Genomic DNA, 17,158 nt, shown 5'->3' with positions numbered 1-17,158 from the left:
AAGAGAAAAATGGAGAGGCAGTGTACAAGCTTAGCAAGTAGAAAGTAAATTGTGAAAACCTTTTTCCTAACACTTCATTCTATTTCCTTCTTTGGCCAAAGGTGTAAGTAGCATTAATGGAAGATTAGGTAGAACTAGCCATCCAGAATTTGTTCTATAAGATTGCCTTTCTGGCTCTTCAGTGTTTCTGTTTGCCCAAGCCTCAGTGTTATCCTGCTATCACAGCGGGGCTGATCACTAAGGAGAAGGTTATCCTTGGTGAGGAGGTGGAAAATGGTGATTTTTAAATGTTGTACTACAAGCAACCCAATTTTGATCTGCAAATCTATCATGTTTATAATCTGCATTAAAATTTTAACTCATTCATAAAATATAGCAGTGAATGCACTTTTAACATTTCTTTGGAATGCAAATCAGATTGGATTAAAACTATTAACCACGTGTAATAAAAGACTGTAGATTTTGTAGCAGCTTCATGCTCTACCTAAGATGTCTGCCAAGTAAGTGAAATGTATTTGTAAAAAGGCAGATTGAACTACTAGACATTTTGTCGTCGAACTATGCTCCAGGAGCACTGATTTCCGCGCAGGTGCTTTAGATGGGAGGAAGGCTGAGAGCAGGGTCTGTGGGGCCCCTATTGCAGAGAAGCTCTGTTTCATCTACTTTATATTTGATTTGTAAACGTTTGATTTGCTTGGCTAAAGAATTCTGAGGCTAGAGCAACAAAACAAAACAGAAAGAGAGAAGTTGGGAAGAGAAAGTGAAGTAACACCAAAAAACTAACTGCTGCTGCAAAACAAGGATAAAATAGATAATTCAAGATAGATGTGATTGATTGCCGTAAAGATTCATGAACACGTCAGGTGAACCAGAGTCTGAAGGCTAGAGGAAGAGGAGCTGACTTGAGGAGGATGTATGTTTGGTCTGAAGAAGAGGTGGAGACTTCCTGCGAAGGCTAGCGGAGTAAAGGTTTGCTTTCTCCCTCTCCTCCCTGAAGACCAGCACATCAGATGAAAAGAACCCCCCAAATCAAGTAAAACTTTTATCTGCAGTGAAATTAAGAGACAATTCATATCCCCAACTATAGAAAACTGCCAAATATAATATAAATCCAGACCACATTGAGGGAAAGACTTCGAGAGCTGGTCCATACCTCTCAGCTCTCCTGCCTGTTCACCTCCCAAAATGCCCAACCTCCAAATACCATCACATGTGGGTTAGGGTTGCCAGGAGTAAATTTCCTTGTTAATAAAATAAATGAGATAGGAAAGAAAGCGGCAATGTTTTCATTATTTGCAGATAAAATACTGGTCAACTTCAGTAAACAAATGTAAATTCCCTATGGAGGGAGCTATAAAGCTTTACTGAAGGGCATAAAAGAAGACATGAATAAATGCAGAAAGATACTAGATCCTTGGATTGGAAAAGTTGGCAGCATTCTTTATTCCAAACTCCCTCAAACAAATCTATAAATTTAACACAGTCTCAGGAAACATCCCAGCAAGATTTCTTAAATACGACATGTCCAGCTGATTTATATGAAAGAGTTATTGTACAAGAATAGCCAAGATAATTTTTTAAAAGGAGACTTAAGAAAGGGGAACTTGCCTTATCAGAAATCAAAACAAACTAGAGACGCGCTGGCACAGAAGCTAAAGCAGTGATGTTCATTGCAGGCCTGTTGTGTGTAGCAGTGAAAAATTACTTGCTGAAATGCAGCCAAGGTACTAGGAATGGGGAGGCTGTGGCATAAAAAGATTGGCATTAGCATTGAATCCTTTCAAATATCATGTACAGCTAAACAGCTGTGAGAATTATGGAGTAGAATGTAAATGTTATGTGCCTTAACAATGCAAAACTAATAAATCCTCTTCGAAGAGACAAGTAGATCTGTGCTGATATGGAAAAATGTCTAAACAGATATGCTTCCCTGCAGAAACAGCTGCAGAGGAGTATCCATGGTATGATCCCACGTGTGTTCAGCACACTGCTCTGTTCTTTCCCATACTGAGGGAGCCCATTTCTGGTGAGGATTATTTCCACCACCCCGATGACACAGGCTTGGCTATGAGACTTGCTTTGATCAAGAACATGTGACTCGAAGTCACTATGCAACTTCCACACAGAGGCATTAAGAGCCATTACGTGGTTCTGTCATGACTTTTTGCCCCCTGCCACGAGGCTGGCATGAACCACATAGAGGTTTTGCCTTCAGCCTGCGTGTCCGATTGAAGCATACATATAGAATTTCAGCCAACTTGCAGCTGACATGTAATGTGAACAGCAAACAAATAACGATTTGTTTGTTATAGCATAACAGCTTAAACAGCACCAAACCAAGCATAAGTGTTTTATACATATACATGTGATCATGGCTAAAATATATCTCCTATATCCTAGATACACTTTTCTCATGTGTATAAACAGACATGTACAAGGATCCCTGATGAAGCATTGCTATTGCAGCAAAAAATTGAAAACAATCTGAATATGTATCAGTAAGTGTCTTAGTCAGTTTAGGTTGCTGTAACAGAATACCATAGAATGTGTGGCTTTAACAACACTTATTTCTCAAAGTTCTGGAAACCAGGAAGTCCCAAGATCAAGGCACTGGCAGATTGGTGTCTGGTGGGAGTCCCAAGCCTGCTTTGCAGAAGACCATCATCTCACTGCATCCACGCATGGGGTGGGTATAGGGAGATATCTATTCTGTCTTTTCTTTTCTTTTCTTTATTTTTTATTTTTTTGAGGCAGAGTTTTGCTCTTGTTGCCCAGGCTGGAATGCAATGGCGCAACCTCAGCTCACTGCAACCTCCGCCTCCTGGGTTCAGGCAATTCTCCTGCTTCAGCCTCCTGAGTTGCTGGGATTACAGGCATGCACCACCATGCCCGGCTAATTTTTGTATCTTTAGTAGAGATGGGGGGGGGTTTCACCATGTTGGTTAGGCTGGTCTCGAACTCTTGACCTCAGGTGATCCACCTGCCTCGGCCTCCAAAAGTGCTGGGATTACAGGAGTGAGCCTCCGCGCCCAGCCTCTGTCTCTTCTTATAAGGGTACTAATCCCATTCATGAGGGCTCCGTCCGCTGGCCTGTTCATCTCCCAAATGCCCAACCTCCAAATACCATCACATGTGGGTTAGGATTGCAAGATTTAAATTTGGGTTATTCACAGACATTTAGTCCATAACCATAAAGAAATGAAAAAGTAAAATGTGATTTATTAATATAATGGAAAACTGTAAATCAACTCAAATAAAGCAGATCCACATGTATAATTAAAACTGGGAAACATAATGGGCAAAAAAGAGACTGGAATTGTGGGTTACACAGAGGCATCCACTGTATCTGCAATGTTGTATTTCTTTAAAAACATCTGAAGCAAATATGGTAAAACAAAGATTTGAAAAAGCTGGTGGTGGGTTTAAGAGTGTTTGCTATATATTTTTTTCTCAGTTACTGAAATATTTCATATTTTTTAAAGAAAGCTTTCATGTAAATCTTTAAAATTGCAAAGCAATGCTTATGTTCTTCAGAGGAACATTTATCCCTGTGTGTAGAAGTATATAGATTAATTGGAAGGATATACACTAAATTCAATATAGTGATTGGATAGCAGATGGTGGGGGAATAAACAGAATTGTTACAGTGTCCTTTGTGTTTTTATGTAATTTTAAAATTTCTAAAAATAAAAATGTTAATTAATGCAGTGGAAGATATCTGGAAAAATAGGAAAATTGTTAGCCACCTCTGCCCCTGGGGGTGGGATAATGGTGATGGTGGAGACTTTTTGTTTCTTTCTTTTTTTTTTTCTGAGAGGGAGTTTTGCTCTTATTGCCCAGGCTGGAGTGCAGTGGTGCAATCTCGGCTCACTGCAACCTCCTCCTTCCGGGTTCAAGCGATTCTTCTGCTTCAGCCTCCCCAGTAGCTGGGATTACAGGCATGTGCAACCACGCTGGCTAATTTTGTATTTTTAGTAGAGATGGGGTTTCTCCATGTTGGTCAGGCTGGTCTTGAACTCCCGACCTAAGGTCATCCGCCCTCCTCGGCCTCCCAAAATGCTGGGATTACAGGCGTGAGCCACCGCGCCTAGCTGAGACCTTCTACGTGACATTCTTCTGTACCGTTTGCCTGTTTGAAAAAAGAATTTTTTTTTTTGAGATAGAGTTTTGCTTCCTGTGATCATAACTCGCTTGCAGGCTTGAAGTCCCAGGCTCAAGTGATCCTCCTACCTCAGCCTCTGGAGTAGCTGGGTCTACAGGCGAGGGCCACCAAGCCCAGCTAATTATTATTTTTTTTAAGAGATGTGGTGTTACTATGTTGCCCAGGCTGGTATTGAACTCCCGAGCTCAAGCCATACGCCCACCTCACGAAGGGCTGGGATTACAGGCCAGAGCCGCCATGCCTGGCCTGTTTGAATATTTGTAGCAATTAAAAATTGCATAATTTAAACACAAATTGAAGGGGACAGGGACTAAAAACATAAATGAGAGTTAGAATGCAGTGCCACGTTGAATGCTTTCACAGGTAGGAGCCTAGAAATCATCTTTTCCAACTACTGCACTTTTGAGTTGTGGAGACCAGACCAAGAGAGGTGAAACGACTGTTGGCTAAAGCGTCCACCTCTGTTTGCGTCTGGAATTGCCCCTGCCTCTGCCTTTAAGTCTGGTCTGTGTGGCTTCTGATAGCGAAGCCAGGGGCGGACGGACCCTGTTCACTGCCATCAGGCGAGCCCTGAGCAGCGCTTGGCAAGAACCGTGCAGCGTAGGGCGCCCTCTAGAGGCTGGAGGACCTTCGTCAAGATCCCGGGATGTGTGGATGTGGACCTGGAGGAGTGCTGGGCAGAAGGTGGAGCCACCCTTTCACCCAGTCAACTGCATTCCTCTGTCTTTAATGTTGGGCTTCCTCAGATTAGATTTTCTTTGAAGAAAGAGTTCTGCAGCTTAAAAAAAAGTGACAGAAAAATCACTGGTGCACAGTAAGGTATAGCGTTAGCATTTGATCTGATATTATCTAGATTATTTTCACACTAGGAAGGACCTAAGTCATCTGGTCTAACACCTTCCTTTTACAAAGAAGATCTGAGGCCTATATAGGCAAAATGTGTGCTGCCCAGGTCCATGGCTGCAGGGCACTGTCTCCTGGCCCTGGTAATGTGGTCTTCATTCTTATTTTTTGTTTTGTTTTGTGTTAACTGAACTTAGAACTAAACAGATCCCTTGCAACTTGGCTTAGACTCCATATTTCATGCAAAAAGCTTTCAGGGTAGCAGGGTAACTGGGTGGATTAGCAGGAGAAGAAGATGTAAAGTGATGGCGATTGGAGCTTAACCTTGGTTTGATTAAGTAATCCCCCAGAAACCCCCGAGAGGGGAAAACAGTCCCCACGTATAAATTTCTACACCCTTGCTCGCCTCCTCTTCTGAAAGGCGTAAATCTCCCCTGAAATGCCTCCCTAGCATTCAGGGCAATAAAGAGGTCACATTATATCTCCATAAATCTCCCAGCTGGCTGCTGCTGCTGCCATTCCAGAGGCGAAGGGGAAGTTGTTTCCTCCTGACGGCAGGCCATGGGCCTGGAAGGAAAAGCCTCTCCCTGCAGACCCATTGTCTCGGTCCCTGAGGGAGCTGCCCTGGCAATTTATTCAATATTCCCTTTCCGTCCTGCCAGCTCCTAACTGGGGTTGCAGAGTCAAACGGCCCAGACTAGCCCAGCTTAAGTCTCCTCTGGCCAAAGCTCCATTGCAATCTTCCTAATAAATAAAAGGAACCAGGACCATATCACTGAGCATTAGAAGCCAGGCCAGGGTTCCCCGGGGCTGAGGCTGCGGCTCCCTGGGACAGGAGCTAGGGTGCTGTGAAAGATGACAGTGGGTCAACAGCTTTAGGAGTGCAGCAAAGCTGAGGACCCACTTGGGAAATGGGTTCCATTTTCCCATTAAGGAATTAAGGTGCTTTTGTAGGAAAGTAAGGTGGGAGAAAAGATGCTTTTATGGAAAAATCTGAAAATGGAACCTGCCCAGCTTTAAATAAAAAATGTTACTGCATGAAAGAGTGATGATGCTAGCCCCTGACATATTTATGCATTTTATTTAACATGCAAAATAATCATAGGACAGGTATGGTGGCGCACGCCTGTAATCCCAGCGCTTTGGGAGCCCGAGCCTGGCGGATCCCCTAAGCTCAGGAGTTCAAGACCAGCCTGACCAACATGGTGAAACCCTGTCACTGCTAAAAATACAACAATTAGCCAGGCGTGATGGTATATACCTGTAATCCCAGCTTTTGGGGAGGCTGAGGCAGGAGAATTGCTTGAGCCTGGGAGGTGAAGGTTGCAGTGAGCCAAGATCATGCCATTGCACTCCAGCCTGGGTGACAGAGCAAGACTCTGTCTCAAAAGAAAAAAAAAAATCACTATCACAAATAAGAAATACATTAACGTTAACATAGTTGAGTATTTAAAAGGTACACAACAGCAAACAATGAGAAGTACCTCCGTGAGCCACCAAGATGCCTCCCTGGAAACAACCAGTATGATCAGTTTCTTGTCTGTCCTCCTAAAAATGTTCATTCTATATATAAACAAATCCATGTAGAGATTCTTCTCCCCTTCTTTTTGTAAGAGAATATCAATGTATTGTCCATGCCTTCTAATATGTCATAGCATATACTGCAAGAATTCCATATCAGTACATCAAGATCATTGTTTATGGCTACATACTATGCCTTAATTGAATTAACCAGTCCCGTATTGATGAACATAAGAGTTGTTTTTCCAGTCCTCTGCTATGGAAGAACATGCCATAGTGAATATCCTTGTATATAAACCATTTTACACAAAAGTACATCTGGAGGATAAATTCCTGGAAGTGGAGTTTCTGGATCAAGTGACACGTGCATTTATACTTTTGATAAGATATTGCCAAATTGCTTTCCCCACTGGCTGCAGGGCTGTACCATGTCACACTTCCCATCAATGCCCAGAGTGTCTGCTTCCCCACATCCCCCAACCCCAGGGCACACTAAAATGACTGAGGCAAGCTGGGAGGAGCCTGGAGAGGGGCATCATCACAACACAGTGACTTGGAGGAGCCATGACCAGTGCCAGACTTTATCCACAGCGTGACTGGCAAGCTCATGTACATTGTACCCTGGCTGGGACTGTACCCCGAAGGGAGGGGCTCTCCCTTTCTTTCTGTAGGGTGGGAGGAGTCGTTGGTGCCATAGGATTCCTGAGCCCAGATGGGGCTGCCACTGTGGTGGGGAGGCAGCTGGGACCAAGGTGGAAAAAGTACTTTGTATTTTTTCTTTTGGGCCAGGAGGATCCCAGGAAATTGAAGAAAATAAATATCTCCAATCCTGCAATGCCTAGGCAGAGATGCTTGTTTAATTAACTGCATATTTAACTAATTTAAACCATGTTACAGGAAGAGAAAATCTGAAGAACATAGTCTATCCAGTTGTCATTTAATAAACCAACTCCAATTTCCGTATGGCTTTACTGAAACGTTGTTTTTGTACTTATTCCACTACCATTGGGCATTTTGGTTGCTTCCAGCATTTGGCAGGAACATCTGAAAAATAGACATCTTCCCTTTAAAAAGGTTTATTCCAGTGAATTATTAGAGCAGTTTTATTGCTAGCAAGAGTGGGCTGGCTTTTAGTGCAACGTGGTGTAATTTTCCATATATATCCATTATATATGATTTTACATACACACATATACACACATGTATGTGTACACACACACACACACACACACACACGGAAACTTCTGGCCCTGCATAGATAATTCTCACAGCTGAATTATATTGTGTGTCCAGGAACATGGCATCTGAGTGGCCAGGCAGCCCGGCTGGCCGGAAGCCAAGCCGTGGGACTGACGCTGTCCCATCGTCATTTCGGCCGCCTCACGGGACTCTCTAGGCACTGGGTTTGTTGAAACTCGATGGCTCTGTGTGCAGAGCTTCTGTTGTGTGCGGAGCTTCTGCCGTGTGCGGAGCTTTTGCCGTGTGCGGTGCTTCTGCTGTGTACAGGGTGCTACAGGTGGCGGGGTCCAGCGGAGAGCTGTGTGGTGCTGTGGAAGGCGAGGACTGGGAGCTCAGATGAGGCACTTGCCTGGCCTGCTCTGCACCTTGGTTTCCTCTTCTGAATATTCACGAAATAGCCCAGACCCAGCTTGCAGGTTTTAAGACTGTACCACTGTGCCACCTGCCCCTTCCGCCTGGACCCTCACAGCCTCTCCCACAGAAGGACTGGGGATGTGCAGAGCGAGCCAACTCAACAAGGCAGTGGACAGGGAAGCGGTGGCAGGGGCACCCTTTGCATGCAATCCCCAGAGGCCAGAAAGGAGCAAATATTTTCAAGTGCTGATCCCCAGCCAGGGCTTCCCTGGCTGTATCTGAGCCTGAAGCCGGAAGCCTCGGGAGCTGCAGGACCCAGCGCCCAATGTGGTGCCTGGCCTCTTTCCTGGCATGCTGCGTGTGGCTTGTCTGGGAGGGGGCAAGTCAGCCGAATTACCTGTCAGCAGGGACACTAGGGAGACACAGAGAGGAGGGATCAGCATGTCAGGGATGCAGGTCTCACAGCGAGGTCTGCAGAGGATGGCCACACACCCTGGTGTTAAGACTGTGCTTTCAGAATAATTAGTAATATGCCCCCTCCCCTCAGAAGTGTCCCATTTTGTATGGTGGGTCACAGGGCTCCCAAATTAATCCGGGGAGGCGGACAGCACAAAGAGGAGAACCTTGTCCCAGGTTTCGGGGTGGGGATTGCTGGGCAGGGTCCCTGCAGACCCAGCAGCTGGGAGGCCCAGGCCCCTCCACTCTGGGACTGATCGTAGCTTCCCACACGCAGGCCCCCAGGAAAACTCCATAGCTCTTTCACCTGAGGGTGACAGCTGGCAAGACAGTCTTTGTAAAAAATGTATTGGTATAGGGGCAAAATGCTGGCATTGGGGAGAGTTTTCAAATAGAAATGTAGAGCTCACTGCAGTCTTTCCGTATTCCCTTCTTTTCTTTGTTCCTTTTCCGTTTTTTTTTGGAGACACGGTCTCACTCTGTCACCCAGACTGTAGTACAATGGCATGATCACGGCTCACTGCAACCTCTGCCTCCTGGGTTCGAGCAATTCTCCTGCCTTAGCCTCCTGAGTAGCTGGAATTACAGGCGTGCACCAACATGCACACCTACTTTTTACATTTTTAGTAAAGATGGGCTTTGACCATGTTGGCCAGGCTGGCCTTGAACTCCTGACTTCAAGTGTTCCACCCACTTCAGCCTCCCAAAGTGCTGAGATTACAGGCATGAGCCACCACACCTGGCCCTTTGCCTATTTTTAAAATGGTATCCCAGCCTGCGGTTCTCTGGTGGGAAGGGGCCATGGTGACCATTTTCTGGGAGTCTGCATGTTTAGTGTCGAGATGCAGCAAATGAAGTCATATTTACCACAATACTTTTGTTTCATTTGTTTCAAGAAAGTGCTTGTGGCCAGAAGTGGTGGCTCATGCCTGTAATACCAATACTTTGGGAGGCTGAGGCGGGAGGATTGCTTGAACTCAGGAGTTCAAGATCAGCCCGGGCAACATAGTGAGACCCCATCTCTACAAAATGCTAGAAAAATTAGCTGAGTGTTGTGGTGTGCACCTGTAGTCCCAGCTACTTAGGAGGTTCAGGCAGGAGGATCGCTTGGGGCTGGGAAGTCGAGGCTGCAATTAGCTATGACTGAGCTACTGGACTCCAGCCTGGGTGATAGAGCAATACCCCATTGCAAAAAAAAAAAAGTCCCTGTAAGAGTAATGCAACAGTCCACAAGTTCACGGACTTAGCTCTATGGCATTGTCATTGCAGAGGCTCAAATTTGAATTCAGAAGCATCCTACATTTCTCCTGGAGCCAGCAACTGATCCTGCATTTTATGGGGAAATCTTTATGCTGTAATTATAGGCCCACATGTAGGGGTTCTCGAAGGTCTCAAAATCTAATCTTGACGATGAAGGCCAGGAAGCGTTTCCCAAGTGGGTGAGCTGAGAAGCATTGAAACAGAGTTGCTGGGAAGTTTCTGAGATCAGACAAGATGGGAAAACAGAGCATGCTTGGGCTCTGAACTCCTACAGCCCTTGCTGCTCACAGGCCAAATCGAGACTGATTTTCTATCTGCTGCCAGCTACTGTCACTGGGGAAGGGGTCAGGGACGGCCAAGGCATCTGTGGGCAGCGCTGGTGGGACACTGGCCTGCAGTTAAGAGACTGACTGGCCAGCCTGGGTTTGATCCCAGCTCTGCTGTTGATTAGCTCTGTGGCCCTGGGTAGGATCTGTTCTCTAAAGCGCATGAACTTTCTTCCATTGCCATCCTCTCCTGGACCAGCCTCCCACGCTCACCCTACTGTGAGCACAGACCAGGCAGGTGCGGAGGTGCTGGAAGTTCTTAGACCTCCAGGGAGGAGCCACTGGGGCCCAGGGTGTCGGGGGCTTGAGTCTTTCCACAGTTCCTCCAGTGACAGGTGTGGTTGCCCGTTACAGCCTTCAAGCTCATCTTTCTCTTTGTCATTTGTAAAACCTCTTTGCATATGAGCGGGTGTATTTTCCCCTATCATTTGTTCTTCAACCTCTTCCTCCTCTCTCTACGTTCCCCCCTCCCTCCGTTCTTGTTTTTGGTGTTTTTTTTTTTTTTTTTTTTTTTCCTTTCACGATGTCCTTGCCTGTTTGTGATTTAGGAAAAACAAAACAAAACAAAACTGAGTCACATTCTGTCACTCCAGCCAGCCAGCGTCCCGGGTTCTTGTCCTTTATAAGGGTCAGAAGCAGAGGCCTTGGACTCTGTGGGGTGACTCTGCAAGGTGGGCGGTAACTGGTAACCGCCTCTGTTCAGCAGCTGCAGGAGCTTCCAAAATAGGTGATTTCATCCCCCGGCCGGAGTGCCGCTGGAGCTGTGTGGGCCTCCCCGTGACAGCCTCCTGTCACAGGCATCTGCCGAGCCTGACGAAGCCCAGAAGACCCAGGGCTCAAGAGCTGCCAGGAAAACCTCAGGCTTTGTTTGGGCCTCGTGCCCCACACCCAGGCGCCAGCCACAGGGACAGATCCGGGCCTGTCGGGAAATCCAGGCTCCATCTCTGGTGAACTCTGGTTGGGACATGGGCCTGGGGTTCAGCAAGGGACATTTGGGTGGGGCTGAGACTTTGCTCTGAAGCCCCTTTGGTTCCCAGGGAATGGTTTCTGGGCAGGTCCCTCCCCTCCTGCCCAGTCTTGGCTGGGGTCTGGCCTTTTCCAAGAAAGCCTTCTGGGTTGCATCTCTTTGGCCCCCTCTGGCCCCTCTTGTGTAGCACTGCCCAGCTGCCCCGGGCACAGGCCCTTTCCACTGTTGATGTGTCTCTCCCTGAACGTCCAGGATGCTGAAGATCTGAAGCTGGAGGTGGTGGGCTGGGCACCAGTGTGAGGCCCAGGTCCACTGCAGTTTGTCACCTTAAAGGTAGTGATTATTTTTGAGTTATGCATCCCCAGCTAGACCAAAACAACTTTGGGTAAGGAGTTAGCATGGATTTTGCCAACATGTTTGTTATGTCTAGCACTTGGACAGGGGCGCGTATACAGACACATGGCAAGTGTTTGAGCTTCAGACATTGCAGTAGAGGAGCTGAGACCCATCAACTCTGCCTCCAGGCGTGAGGGTGAGGGTCTTCCAACACAAGCTGGGGCTCAACACCAGCTCCCCCCAGCGGGTGGAGGTCTGAGGGGTGCATATGCAGGAGAGCAGACCAGGCTCTGTGGCGCCGATGGGGCGGCAGCAGTGGCCTGAGCTGTCTCCCCAGCAGCCAGCGGTGCCCAGGGGAGGGAGTGGAGAGCGGAACCGTGACCCTGGCCTCTGATTCCTCTCCCTTTCTTCCTCCCGTGCCTTTCCTCTCCCCACCCTGACTGGCCTCCCCTTGTTGGGGTGGGTGGGTTCCCCAAGATGGATGGAGCAGGTCAGAGGAGAAGAGAGGTCGGTGTCTTTGCCTCTGGTTGCGTCAGTTCTTTGTAGGGAAGTCAGGGGTGGGATGTTTCAACCTCCTGGCCTGCATTCTTCTTTCAGGCGCTAGGGTGGGAGCAGCTTGCTTAATTCGTAGGAATATCCATGCTGCACTGGCTCTCTGAGAAATCAGACTATCAGACTTTGTTTCCTCTTTAAAAAAACTTTTTTTAGCAAGGTATGGATGGAAGTGAGGAGTGAGATCCCCATCCTTGGAGTTAGGACATGATTTATTTTGTGCTTTTCATTGCTAAACTAATCATTAATTAATACTTCCCATGAGAAGCAACTTAGAGACTGAATAAGTGTACATGGTCAGCCTTGCTGTCAGTTGGTTCCTGGCTTGCAGTCTCAAACCTGACCGCTGAGAGCACAGACAATTCTGAGCATAGCCCCAGTGGTTTAAGAAAGGTCAGATTCCCCAGTCTCCTAGCTCTTTTATCTGTCCTCCCCTCCTCCATAACCAGCGCCAAGGTTTGTCCTGGTCTTTCCCACTCCCTCCTCACCCCTCCAACTTCAGCCTCCTAACAATAATCCATCATTGTTATCTCATTTGATGTTTGCAAAGCACTTTACAGCCATTGTTGTAAGTTTTTCCTCTCATTTGCAAAGTACTTTACAACTATTATTACAAGTCTTTCCTCCAAACGTGGGTGATGCCTTCCAAGTGGCTGGAGCAGTTCCCGGGATGCCAGCACTGGGTGGGAGGGGCTGCATCGGAGGCCACAGCTGTGCCCCCCGGCTTCAGAATCACTCTTGCCCCCAGGGAGGTTCCTCTCAGTGCCTTTCCTAGGAAGGAATGAGAAGTGGTGCTTACCGAGGTTCATACCAGATGTTAGTGCTAGTTTGGGACTTAGTGCTGTGTTTGTCATTTAGCATTATAGGGCCAACATTTTCCTCTATGTTTACCTTGTTTTTGTAATAATTGTTGAAAAATATGTGTAACATTTCATTGAGCAGGTTGGATGGCAAGATTTTGTGGTTGGAAATTACAGATTTGGAGGTGTAGCGGGTTGTCTATTGGATGTCTTTAAGAATAGCCTTTGCTTTGGCTGTTTTGGTAACCCCGACCCTTCTATCGCAATGGGATTTTATGCTGGTGGGAATTCCACACTTTCTGCCCTAGACAATTAGGGTCTGCCATGAGTCAGTCCCCCACTCTGCTGAGGGTATGTTCTAAAAACGAACCGAGTAATATTATTACTCATTATTGATATTCACATCCAATTTGTCCAAATAGATCATTAGCATTCTGAGACCTGGGTTCCCTCCTAGCTCCTGTGACATCTATCAGAGTGATTAAATAGCAGATGCTCAGTAAATATTTGTTGGTGACAAATACATACTTGGCAACCTCCAGTGACTTTACCTGGACAGTAAAATAGCTGCTTGAATGCATAACCCAACTTTGAGTTGAGCCTGCAGGATCTTCTGAGGCAGACCTGTGTGTTGGGTTCTCAAGGCAGCCAGAGGTGAGTCAGCAGCTGAGAGCACACTCCAGGGATTCCTGGGTCCTTTAATAAGATTCTGGGATGGGCACAGTTCTGGGGTGGACATGGTGACTCACGCCCATAATCCCAGCACTTTGGAAGGCTGAGGTGGGAGGATCGCTTGAGCTTAGGAGTTCAAGACCAGTCTGTACAACACAGTGAGAGCTTGTCTCTACCAAAAATACAAAAAAAAAGAAAAAAAAATTAGCAAGGCATGGTGGCATGCACCTGTAGTCCCAGATACTTGGGAGGCTGAGGTGAGAGGATTGCTTGAGCCTAGGAGGTTGAGGCTGCAGTGAGCCGAGATCACAGCACTGTACTCCAGCCTGGGGGACAGAGTGGGACCCTGTCTCAAAAAAAGTTTTTCTTTACATCAGTGTAGTGTGGGAAAAAGAAAAAAAAAAAGACTCCATTCCTGCATATAAAACAATAATTGTGAGGAGAAAAGAGAATCTCCCCTCCGAACAAGAAGAACACATTATGAGATGTTTTTGACTTAAATGAACCAGAATGTAGGAGAGAAGCCAGTTTGCTTATTTTTAAGAGTGTGACTCTATCTGTTAGAGCAACATACTGAGATATTTGTGAATAAAGTAATAGAAGTCTGGGATTTTCTTCAGTAACCCACTATGGGGGAAAGCGAATGGAGGTATAGATAAAACAAGATTGACCACAAATGATTGGAAGCTGGATGATAGTTAAGTAAGAGTTTGTTTTCATATTCTGTCCACTTCTGAATATGTTTAAATTTTTTCATAATAAAGAAAAATAGGGCTGGGTACAGTGGCTCATGCCTGTAATCCCAGCATTTTGAGAGGCCGAGGCAGGAGGATCACTTGAGCCCAGGAATTTGAGACCAGCCTGGGCAACATAGTGAAACCTTGTCTCCACAAAAATTAGCTGGGGATGGTAGCGTGTGCCTGTGGTCCCAGGTTCTAAGGAAGCTTGAGGTTGCAGTGCCCACTGCACTCCAGCCTGGGTGACAGAGTGAGACTCTGTCTCAAAAAAAAAAAAAGAAAAAAAAAAGATAGAACAAGAAAAATAGACTGAGGCAGGAGGATCTCTTGAGGCCAGGAATTGGTGGCTGCAGTGAGCTATGATTGCACCACTGCACTCCAGCTTGGGTGACAGAGTGAGCCCGGTCTCTAAAGAGCAAAATAAAATAAAAAAGGAAACCAGAATGAGAGGGTTGCGCTAGGTTTGGACTGGAAAGGTGATCTTACAAGGCCTGTATGTCCAAGTGTGATTCAGGCTAGACCGCGTGTCTTGGTTCAATTTTGAGATGGTAGTGCCACCTAGTGTTTATTGCGAACACCCAACAAAATGACAACGTTGCCCGTGCCCCGCTCTTGCTGTGGAGTTGGCTTGGTCTAATGTCCTTCTGTAAATTCCTGGCCTATTTAATCCCCTCATGGGCAGGCCTGGATGAAAGAAGCGGGGCTGGCAGCCTGTAGGCATGGACTGTAGAGGTGGCAACAGTAGTGTTGATTGTGGTGGTCCAGCTGGGAGCAAGCTATGGGCGGGAGTGGCCGCATCTCATGGGCGGCTCTGAGGGCAGGCGACCTTGGTGGAGGCTGTCAGCGTGACCCAGGTGTAAAAATAGCCTCTGCTGTGATGCCTGTGCTCCGCTCCCTGGCCTGAGCAAATAGCCCCTTACACCTGCACACTGTTTACTTGGTGTGGACACACAGCTACCTGTTTGCAGGTGCAAATGACTGTTTGTGTACCCAGAGTTGTGGGGAGGGCCCCCCACCATCCTCTTCTCTGGCCCACATTCCCCTAGAGCAAGTAGCTGGGCCACAGAACTAGCAAAATGTGCAACCTTAACCCCCTCCCAGGCTGGGTCCCATTGGAAAGAGAGCTCTTTACCACCTGTCCTCCCAACTCAATAAAAGCTCCCCTCTTCACTAGAGAAAAATCTGCCCTTGCCTCTGGCAGCAGCATAGGAAGAATCTGGAGACCAAGGTAGATGTGTTTAGGGACAGCAAATTAGGATAACATGAAGTCAGAGAGACTTCTGGAGATTGTGAGCCAGGCTTTATGTAGACTACGGGGAGGAAGAAAACTGGCCCAGCCTGTCTCACCAGGGTGAAGAGAATGGACACAAGTGGAATCTGTCAACTGTAACATTCTGTAGACATGGACGATAAAGGTGATGGCGGGGAGGGGTGAGCGAGTGAAGGGAGCGGCAGACCCCGGCAGCCTTGTGGTACCTGGGGAGATGCTACGCTTATGTGAGCAGCTCTAAGGTGCCATTGCTTATAATATGCACCTTTATTTTATATACCAATAAGCAAGAAAAATGTCCAACTATGATACGGCAGCCCATACAGGTATATTAAAACAGAAAAAATGAATGAATGAAGCTTTTTTTTGCAGGACAGTTAGAAAATTCCAAGAATTTAAAAAGAAATTTAGTGCCTTTGACTCAGAAATTCTACTTCTCAGAGAGTATCTTAAGGAATAACTAGAAATGCACAGACTTAAGTAAGGAGCAGTGTTTATGAAGCAAGAATCCAAAACTGGATGAAGATTAATAGCTGAATGATACTAGTTAAATGATGGCACATTTATATGATGGAATAATGATATATGAGTTAATAAAGAATTTTATAAGATGAGTTTATAAAGAATTTGCCATTGGGAAAATGTTTTGGTATTAAGCAAAAGACCCACACACTCAGAATTATATAGCTTGGCAAAAATATATATCAACATATGAAAGTCTCACAAGGCCGGGTGTGGTGTACTCACCCAGTACTTTGGGAGGCCGAGGCGGGTGGACCATTTGAGGTCAGGAGTTCGAGACCAGCCTGACCAACATGGTGAAACCCCATCTCTACTAAAAGCACAAAATTATCTGTGTATGGTGGCGCATGCCTGTAATCCTAGCTACTTGGGAGGCTGAGGCAGGAGAATCGCGTGAACCTGGGAGGCAGAGGTTGCAGTGAGCTGAGGTCGCACCATTGCACTCTAGCCTGGGCAACAAGAGTGAAACTCCATCTCAAAAAAAGAAAAGAAAAGTCTCACAAAGGGCTGGGCACAGTGGCTCATGCATGTAGTCTCAGCACTTTGGGAGGCTGAGGCTGGAGGATCGCTTGAGCCCCAGGGTTCAAGGCTGGACTGAGTTATGATTGCACCACTGTACTCCAGCCTGGGTGACAGAGTGACCCTGTCTCTAATAAAAAGAATAAAATAAATACAGTCTTACAAAGGATACAAGAGAACCAAATGCTCAAAACATTAGTGACAATCTGGATTTTCCTTATATATTTTGGCACTAATTTTCCTAAGGTAAATATTTATTATATCTTTATGCAAAGGGAAAAGTAATCTTACTAACTTTGAAAGGGAAAGAGAGCAAGAAGGTTTGCGTGGACCTCAGTGTGAGGTGAGAGGCCTAGGGCTGGAGGCTCTGAATGTGATATCTGGACTGAAATCCAGGTGTCCTGCCTCCCAGCCCAGGACGCGGTTGATCGCTGCAAATTTTTCCTCTTCTCATGCTCAGGGGAACTCTCATTGTCTGGGATTAGGGAGCAGGGGCTGAAGTCAGAGTGAGGAAGAGCAAGAGCAGCCCGAGGTGGTCTTCTCCTTCCAAGGAAAGAGCATTGTTTCTGCGCCCTCTAGATTCTCAGATGTGAGAGCTGGGCACAAACAAAGAATTAATCCT

General features: G+C 46.4%; 1 protein-coding gene across 5 annotated transcripts in view; it reads left to right on the top strand.

Annotated features, from left to right (window-relative positions):
• The window catches only part of GATA4 (GATA binding protein 4), an 82,993-nt gene that overhangs the window by 54,940 nt on the left and 10,895 nt on the right, over positions 1 to 17,158 (top strand). The gene's annotated exons all lie outside the window — the stretch shown is intronic.

Source organism: Pongo pygmaeus, chromosome 7 (assembly GCF_028885625.2).
Source record: "Pongo pygmaeus isolate AG05252 chromosome 7, NHGRI_mPonPyg2-v2.0_pri, whole genome shotgun sequence".
NCBI classification, from domain to species: Eukaryota; Metazoa; Chordata; class Mammalia; order Primates; family Hominidae; genus Pongo; species Pongo pygmaeus.
Note: the sequence above shows the minus strand (reverse complement) of the source record. Positions and strands in the feature narration are given on the sequence as shown.